The following is a 9,064-nucleotide window of genomic DNA, read 5'->3' as shown; positions in this document are numbered from 1 at the left end:
GGAGCCTGCATGAAGGCAATGTGCCTGGTGCCTGCAGATAAGATAAGAAAAAAGCAAAGAGGTTCTTTCTAGCTGGTGGCATTGCAGGTCTGTATAATGAAATGGGGCCCTTTATTTAGTTTTTTACCCATTGTCCCATGTAATGTTGGTAGATTGTGTAGGACGAGCACCAGCAGGAGCACCAGGAGGCACTGAACCTGATGGGAGCATAATCCCAGACACACAGGGAGGGTTAGAACCACCCACTGCCCCATCTCTTTAGGGTAGTAGCCATGCTCCTCACCCCCTGCACCCCCTGTGGACAGACCATGACTGTGCCTCCTCCTCAGCCGCTTTTGCACCCAGGGAGGCCCAGCCCAGCAAGGTCCTGCCGTCAGCAGAGTGTGGAGTGTGGGAAAGTGGAGCAGGAACTGCCTCGTGGTAGGATGGTGTTGGTGAAGGTGCTTGGTGGTCCCTGAGAGACCAGGTTTCTATTCTTGGTGCTGCCTCTGCCAGTGATGTCCTGTGTGACCTTGGGCAAGGCCTCAGTTTCCCAGCTGTCACACAGGGATAATAATAACCCATTGTGCAGGAATAATAACCTATATCTCTCTCTCTCACACACACACACTCACACACATGGGTTGCTTGTAAACAGCCTAAACCTGAAGCTGCAAGGTCCAGGCCAGCTGGTGACAGCAGTGTACATTAATGTGAGAGCATTCACAACTAAACTAAAACTGTGGAAAAATCAGATTTCTCAGGGGAATCTCACTCATTTCCCAGCATGCAAGTCACTCATTTCCCACATGCAAGTCACTTGTGGAAGAGCTCGGCTCTGAAATACAGGTCAGTGGTTCTGAATACACTACTAAGCGTGACCTGCTTTTGCAAAAATTTGATCAGCGGTTTGCAGATTTCAGAAAACACAAAGAAAGCTTTGATATGTTTGCTCATCCATTTTCTGTTGATCTGGAAATAGCACCATGGGATTTACAAATGGAACTTATTGATATGCAGTGCAACACATCTTTAAAGACTAAATTCAGAGGAACCGAGGATGCCACAGAGTTCTTCAGACAGCTACCATCATCTTCCCAAAATCTTTGCAAAACCTTCAGAAAAATCATGACCTTGTTTGGCCGTACTTACATTTGTGAGAAACTTTTTTCCACAATGAATGTAAACAAGTCAAAATACCGAACACACCTATCTGATGCACACCTTGCTGCAATCCTGAAGGTTTCAACGCTCAGTCACTGAGGCCAAACATCAACAAACTGACAAAAATGAAGCATTGCCAGGTGTCTGGCAAACACTAAAAACTCTCTGGCAGGAGAAGAATTGCATAAAGTTGTATGACAGTTTTATTATTTCTAAGAAATTCTAAATAAAAAATACAATATAAATGTTTTATTTTCTGAACACCATCTTCAGTGACATTATTGGCCCACTGGAAAGATTTGAGGACTGGCACTGGCCCTAAGGTAAATTGAGTTTGAGACCCCTGGTCTAGATAATAGTTAGTTTTGCCTTGAGTGCAGAGGACTAGACTAGAAGACCTCTGGAGTCCTACGATTCTATGATTTTCTAGTCCTATTGATTCTATTATTTTCTAATTTAGCTTTTCTCAGAATGACTCTGAATCTCTGATCACACACTTCACCACAGAAGGCCCTAGCCTGAAATGCCCTTCCCTCCTCCCCACCCCCAGGCGTAAAGTGACAGCTTGCAATCCCAACAGAATCCTCATTGCATAGCGCTACCTTAATATGCTCTGTAGCCAGTGGCATCTCCTCTTCCATAGAAATGCAGGGGAATGTGGCTGGGGAAAAAGGGGCATGGCAGACCACACCTATCCCAGCTGTCAGAACAGCTCCCTGGGGGCCATGGGTAGCCAATATAAAATAGAGCTGCCCTGAGGATGCTCTCACTTGTGTCAGAAGATCAAGGATCTGGGGGGGTTGCAAAAATAATGCAATCTCAATCTTTCAACAAGCACAGCATGGTCTGGGGTCTCCTTTTCCTAGCCCTCTGACCGCAGAGGGATGCAAGAGAGACACACAAGAAAGAAAATAAATGTGGTTGATATGCTGATTTAGCCACACCCTGTTGACTGCACATGGCCAATGCCCCTTAATCCAGAGGACTAGCCTACACTGTTTCCCTGTTTTCTGTTTCGCCTCTCATACCCACCAGAGGTCGCTAGAGCTCTCCCATCCACAGCTCCAGGGGAGTGGCTCATTAGGGTTTGCTTGGACCAGAGTCAATGCAATGAACTGAAATGCCCATAGTTGTTCTGAGTAAATCTCAGACTCACTTCCACAAGCGCTGGAGATCACAGGCTGTGACCAGCGTTGCCACCTCTGAGATACAGGAAAAGCAGCCACTGGAAGCTCTGAGAGGCAGGAAAGCCAGCCACTGGTCAGCCCTCACCCACCAGCAGAAAGGGGCCTCATGCTGATACAGCTAATTATTACTAAAGTGTTTTAGAGAATGATTGTACATACACACACACACACACACACACACACACACGTATTTGTGTGTTATTTTATCATTTGTCTTACCTTATCCTAACCTGGCACCGCAGTCTGGACCATGGGGTGTGAATAAGGCTACGTTTTAGTCACGGGTATTTGTAGTAAAAGTCATGGACAGGTCATGGGCAGTAAACAAAAATTCACAGCCTGTGACCTGTCCATGACTTGTACTATATGCCCCTAACTAAAACTTGAGCCATGGGTACTCTGGGGGGATGGTCCAGGGGCGCCACGAGTGCTGGTGGGGGCGGGTGACAACGTGCTGCCCGGGACTCCTGCTGGTGCTGGGGGAGGGAGGGCAGGTGGTGGCGCCTGGCCCGGGACCCCTGCTGCTGCCAGGGGAGGGGGCCCGGGCAGTGGCACGCAACTCAGAACTCCTACTGGTGTTGATGGGGGGCAGGTGGCAGTGCATGGCCTGGGACCCCTGCTGGCGTTGGGGGGAGGGCGAGAGTTGGCGGGGCTGTCAGGATCCCTACTGGGCTCTGTGTGTTCCTGCAGCTCCTAGGGATAGGGAGGGCCAGGGGAGCTCCCTGCAATGCCCCTGTCATGAGCTCCAGCTCCTCAGCTCCCATTGGCTGGGAATCGCAGCCAATGGGAGCTACAGGGCTGGTGCCTGGGAGCCCGGGCAGTGCACGGTGCCCCCTGGCTCCTCTACCTATGAACTGCAGGGACATGCGAGCTGCTTCCGGGGAATCTCCACAGAGGTAAGCGCCGCCATGCACCTCAACCTGCCACCCCAGCCCCAACCCCTTCCTACACCCAAACTGACCCCAAACTGAAGGATGTGGAAAAATTGGAAAGAGTCCAGCGGAGGGCAACAAAAATGATTAGGGGACTGGAACACATGACTTATGAGGAGAGGCTGAGGGAACTGGGGATGTTTAGTCTACGGAAGAGAAGAATGAGGGGGGATTTGATAGCTGCTTTCAACTACCTGAAAGGGGGTTCCAAAGAGGATGGCTCTAGACTGTTCTCAGTGGTAGCAGATGACAGAACAAGGAGTAATGGTCTCAAGTTGCAGTGGGGGAGATTTAGGTTGGATATTAGGAAAAACTTTTTCACTAGGAGGGTGGTAAAACACTGGAATGCATTACCTAGGGAGGTGGTGGAATCTCCTTCCTTAGAAGTTTTTAAGGTCAGGCTTGACAAAGCCCTGGCTGGGATGATTTAACTGGGGATCGGTCCTGCTTTGAGAAGGGGGTTGGACTAGATGACCTCCTGAAGTCCCTTCCAATCCTGATATTCTATGATTCTATGACCCAGCAGCAGACAGTGCTGCTGGCCCAGGGGCTGACTGATCTGCTTGGGCAGCCACACTGGCCGCTGCAGAAGTCATGGAGGTCACGGAAAGTCATGGAATACATGATTTTCATGACCTCCATGACAGAAATGTGAGTTGTAGCACTCTAATGTGAAAAAAACACAGCACATTGAAGCTTTTAATCAGCAAGGCAGTAAAAACCTGGCCAACTTAGCTGTGACCAAGGGAAATATTCTATTTAAATTTTCAGTGGGGACATTTGCAGCAGGGGCTGTATGACAGTTAGCTGGAGACTTTCCATTGTCCTCATGAAAAGACTGTTTGCCAGGCTGGCAAGCCAGGAACTTCAGAAGTGGAAACATTATTAAGCAGCATCTGCAAAAGATTTGTTAAAAGAAAAGGAGTACTTGTGGCACCTTAGAGACTAACCAATTTATTTGAGCATGAGCTTTCGTGAGCTACAGCTCACTTCATCGGATGCATACCGTGGAAACTGCAGCAGACTTTATATATACACAGAAAATATGAAACAATACCTCCTCCCACCCCACTGTCCTGCTGGTAATAGCTTATCTAAAGTGATCATCAGGTGGGCCATTTCCAGCACAAATTTGTTGTGGCTACTGTCCCTTTGAGCTGCAAAAGCCCAACAGGTCAGGGATTTGTTCCATTAATCTATCTATTGTGCTGATGTATCTGAGTGCTTCACAATCTATAATGTATTAACCCTCACAACACCCCTGTGAGCTAGGGAAACATTGTCCTCATTGTACGGGAGGAGGCACAGAGTAGCTAAGTGACTCGCCCAAGGTCACAGGCAGTCTGGGGCAGAGCAGTGACTTGAACACAGGTCTCCTGACTCCTAGAACAGTGCTCGCCCCACGGGACAACCCTTCCTACCAATCAGTGCTAAGCAGAGTGACACCGACACGCTACAGCTCTGCGGCTCAGGCTGCCAGCAGTTGGTATTACAGCTGCTGCCTGCACGGCCCAGGGAAGGAGTGGGAGTCGGTTGGGTTGTTTTAGTCGATCATGGTTTCATATTTGTTTACAAAGCACCTGAGAACCAGCCTAAGGAGAAGACTATCCTCTCAAGTGTCTACACCAGCGTGCTCCCCAGCAAATAATTCAATGTAGATACAAAGCATGGGGGTACGTGGGGGTGGCATCAAGGCTGTAGCAGACTGGGGTTAGGATGGCTGCATTACTGATGCATGCTGAAGCCTTCATGTGAATTATGCAGATCCTCCCAGAAGTGCAGCATGGGCAGTACTCAGGCCTGGGTGAATGACAGGGCTAATGAACCACAAGACCTCATGGCTAGAAATGGTGCTAAGGGAGAGTGACTAGGGGCTCCCATTCTAATGAGTGAAGGCATTTGTTCTAACCCCAACAGGTCGTGAGATAGCAGGACTTAATTCTTCAGCATCGTGATTTATAGACAAGCTCGTTTAGAGCCTTTCTAGAGATTTAAATATTGATTAACTATTTCCTAGTCAGTCACTGCTAGTAAAGCTGCCGCCCCCTGCCTTCCTGGATGTTTTCCTATTTTCTCCGAGGCCAGTACAATTAGCTTCATGGCACTCAGGCAATTTGGTTTTATCAGAATTAGTATTAGTAATAAAAATACCCTGTACAATATTTCTGAGCTAGCTTTTCTGAGAAGGGCTCACTTCAGCTGCTTTTTCCTATGTTCTTTGATCTGGCAGCTGCAGGAATCAACGTGCAGATCACTGAGCAGACAGCAATGGAGAGCCAGACCAAGGAGTTTAAGATGAGTCAGAGCTCACACAAGCCTGATTTGTCTCTTACATTGGTGTTTCAGGAGCTGTGCTCAGAATGAATCACAGCCACCCCAGGGCTGGCTTAAGGGACCCCACTTGCCAGGTCTGAGAATTATAGAATCATAGAATCATAGAATATCAGGGTTGGAAGGGACCCCAGAAAGTCATCTAGTCCAACCCCCTGCTCGAAGCAGGACCAATTCCCGGTTAAATCATCCCAGCCAGGGCTTTGTCAAGCCTGACCTTAAAAACCTCTAAGGAAGGAGATTCTACCACCTCCCTAGGTAACGCATTCCAGTGTTTCACCACCCTCTTAGTGAAAAAGTTTTTCCTAATATCCAATCTAAACCTCCCCCACTGCAACTTGAGACCATTACTCCTCGTTCTGTCATCTGCTACCATTGAGAACAGTCTAGAGCCATCCTCTTTGGAACCCCCTTTCAGGTAGTTGAAAGCAGCTATCAAATCCCCCCTCATTCTTCTCTTCTGCAGGCTAAACAATCCCAGCTCCCTCAGCCTCTCCTCATAAGTCATGTGTTCCAGACCCCTAATCATTTTTGTTGCCCTTTGCTGGACTCTCTCCAATTTATCCACATCCTTCTTGTAGTGTGGGGCCCAAAACTGGACACAGTACTCCAGACGAGGCCTCACCAATGTCGAATAGAGGGGAACGATCACGTCCCTCAATCTGCTCGCTATGCCCCTACTTATACATCCCAAAATGCCATTGGCCTTCTTGGCAACAAGGGCACACTGCTGACTCATATCCAGCTTCTCGTCCACTGTCACCCCTAGGTCCTTTTCCGCAGAACTGCTGCCAAGCCATTCGGTCCCTAGTCTGTAGCTGTGCATTGGGTTCTTCCGTCCTAAGTGCAGGACCCTGCACTTATCCTTATTGAACCTCATCAGATTTCTTTTGGCCCAATCCTCCAATTTGTCTAGGTCCTTCTGTATCCTATCCCTCCCCTCCAGCGTATCTACCACTCCTCCCAGTTTAGTATCATCCACAAATTTGCTGAGAGTGCAATCCACACCATCCTCCAGATCATTTATGAAGATATTGAACAAAACCGGCCCCAGGACCGACCCTTGGGGCACTCCACTTGATACCGGCTGCCAACTAGACATGGAGCCATTGATCACTACCCGTTGAGCCCGACAATCTAGCCAGCTTTCTACCCACCTTATAGTGCATTCATCCAGCCCATTCTTCCTTAACTTGCTGACAAGAATACTGTGGGAGACCGTGTCAAAAGCTTTGCTAAAGTCAAGAAACAATACATCCACTGCTTTCCCTTCATCCACAGAACCAGTAATCTCATCATAAAAGGCGATTAGATTAGTCAGGCATGACCTTCCCTTGGTGAATCCATGCTGGCTGTTCCTGATCACTTTCCTCTCATGCAAGTGCTTCAGGATTGATTCTTTGAGGACCTGCTCCATGATTTTTCCAGGGACTGAGGTGAGGCTGACTGGCCTGTAGTTCCCAGGATCCTCCTTCTTCCCTTTTTTAAAGATTGACAATACATTAGCCTTTTTCCAGTCATCCGGGACTTCCCCGGTTCGCCACGAGTTTTCAAAGATAATGGCCAATGGCTCTGCAATCACAGCCGCCAATTCCTTCAGCACTCTCGGATGCAACTCGTCCGGCCCCATGGACTTGTGCATGTCCAGCTTTTCTAAATAGTCCCTAACCACCTCTATCTCCACAGAGGGCTGGCCATCTCTTCCCCATTTTGTGATGCCCAGCGCAGCAGTCTGGGAGCTGACCTTGTTAGTGAAGACAGAGGCAAAAAAAGCATTGAGTACATTAGCTTTTTCCACATCCTCTGTCACTAGGTTGCCTCCTTCATTCAGTAAGGGGCCCACACTTTCCTTGGCTTTCTTCTTGTTGCCAACATACCTGAAGAAACCCTTCTTGTTACTCTTAACATCTCTTGCTAGCTGCAGCTCCAGGTGCGATTTGGCCCTCCTGATATCATTCCTACATGCCCGAGCAATATTTTTATACTCTTCCCTGGTCATATGTCCAACCTTCCACTTCTTGTAAGCTTCTTTTTTATGTTTAAGATCCGCTAGGATTTCACCGTTAAGCCAAGCTGGTCGCCTGCCATATTTACTATTCTTTCGACTCATTGGGATGGTTTGTCCCTGTAACCTCAACAGGGATTCCTTGAAATACAGCCAGCTTTCCTGGACTCCTTTCCCCTTCAAGTTAGTCCCCCAGGGGATCCTGGCCATCCGTTCCCTGAGGGAGTCGAAGTCTGCTTTCCTGAAGTCCAGGGTCCGTATCCTGCTGCTTACCTTTCTTCCCTGCGTCAGGATCCTGAACTCAACCAACTCATGGTCACTGCCTCCCAGATTCCCATCCACTTTTGCTTCCCCCACTAATTCTACCCGGTTTGTGAGCAGCAGGTCAAGAAAAGCGCCCCCCCTAGTTGGCTCCTCTAGCACTTGCGCCAGGAAATTGTCCCCTACGCTTTCCAAAAACTTCCTGGATTGTCTATGCACCGCTGTATTGCTCTCCCAGCAGATATCAGGAAAATTAAAGTCATCCATGAGAATCAGGGCATGCGATCTAGTAGCTTCTGTGAGCTGCCGGAAGAAAGCCTCATCTACCTCATCCCCCTGGTCCGGTGGTCTATAGCAGACTCCCACCACTACATCACTCTTGTTGCACACACTTCTAAACTTAATCAAGAGACACTCAGGTTTTTCTGCAGTTTCGTACCGGAGCTCTGAGCAGTCATACTGCTCCCTTACATACAGTGCTACTCCCCCACTTTTTCTGCCCTGCCTGTCCTTCCTGAACAGTTTATAACCATCCATGACAGTACTCCAGTCATGTGAGTTATCCCACCAAGTCTCTGTTATTCCGATCACGTCATAGTTCCTTGACATCACCAGGACCTCCAGTTCTCCCTGCTTGTTTCCAAGGCCTTGTGCATTTGTATATAAGCACTTGAGATAACCTGTTGATCGCCCCTCATTCCCAGTATGAGGCAGGAGCCCTCCCCTCACAGACATTCCTGCCTGTGCTTCCTCCCGGTATCCCGCTTTCCCACTTACCTCAGGGCGTTGGTCTCCTTCCCCCGGTGAACCTAGTTTAAAGCCCTCCTCACTAGGTTAGCCAGCCTGCTGGCAAAGATGCTCTTCCCTCTGTTCGTAAGATGGAGCCCGTCTCTGCCCAGCACTCCTCCTTCATGGAACACCATCCCATGGTCAAAGAATCCAAAGCCTTCTCTCCGACACCACCTGCGTAGCCATTCATTGACTTCCACAATTCGACGGTCCCTACCTAGGCCTTTTCCTTCCACGGGGAGGATGGATGAGAACACCACTTGTGCCTCTAACTCCTTTATCCTTCCTAGAGCCACATAGTCCGCAGTGATCCGCTCAAGGTCATTCTTGGCAGTATCATTGGTGCCCACGTGGAGTGGGAGTGTTTTGGGAGTGTTTGGGATGGGTTTTTTTTGTTACATACACCTGTTGCGATG

The sequence above is a fragment of the Lepidochelys olivacea genome, assembly GCF_965140295.1.
Source record: "Lepidochelys olivacea isolate rLepOli2 genome assembly, chromosome: 9".
Classification (NCBI taxonomy): Eukaryota; Metazoa; Chordata; order Testudines; family Cheloniidae; genus Lepidochelys; species Lepidochelys olivacea.
The sequence above is the reverse complement of the archived record's forward strand: the minus strand, read 5'-3'. Positions refer to the sequence as shown.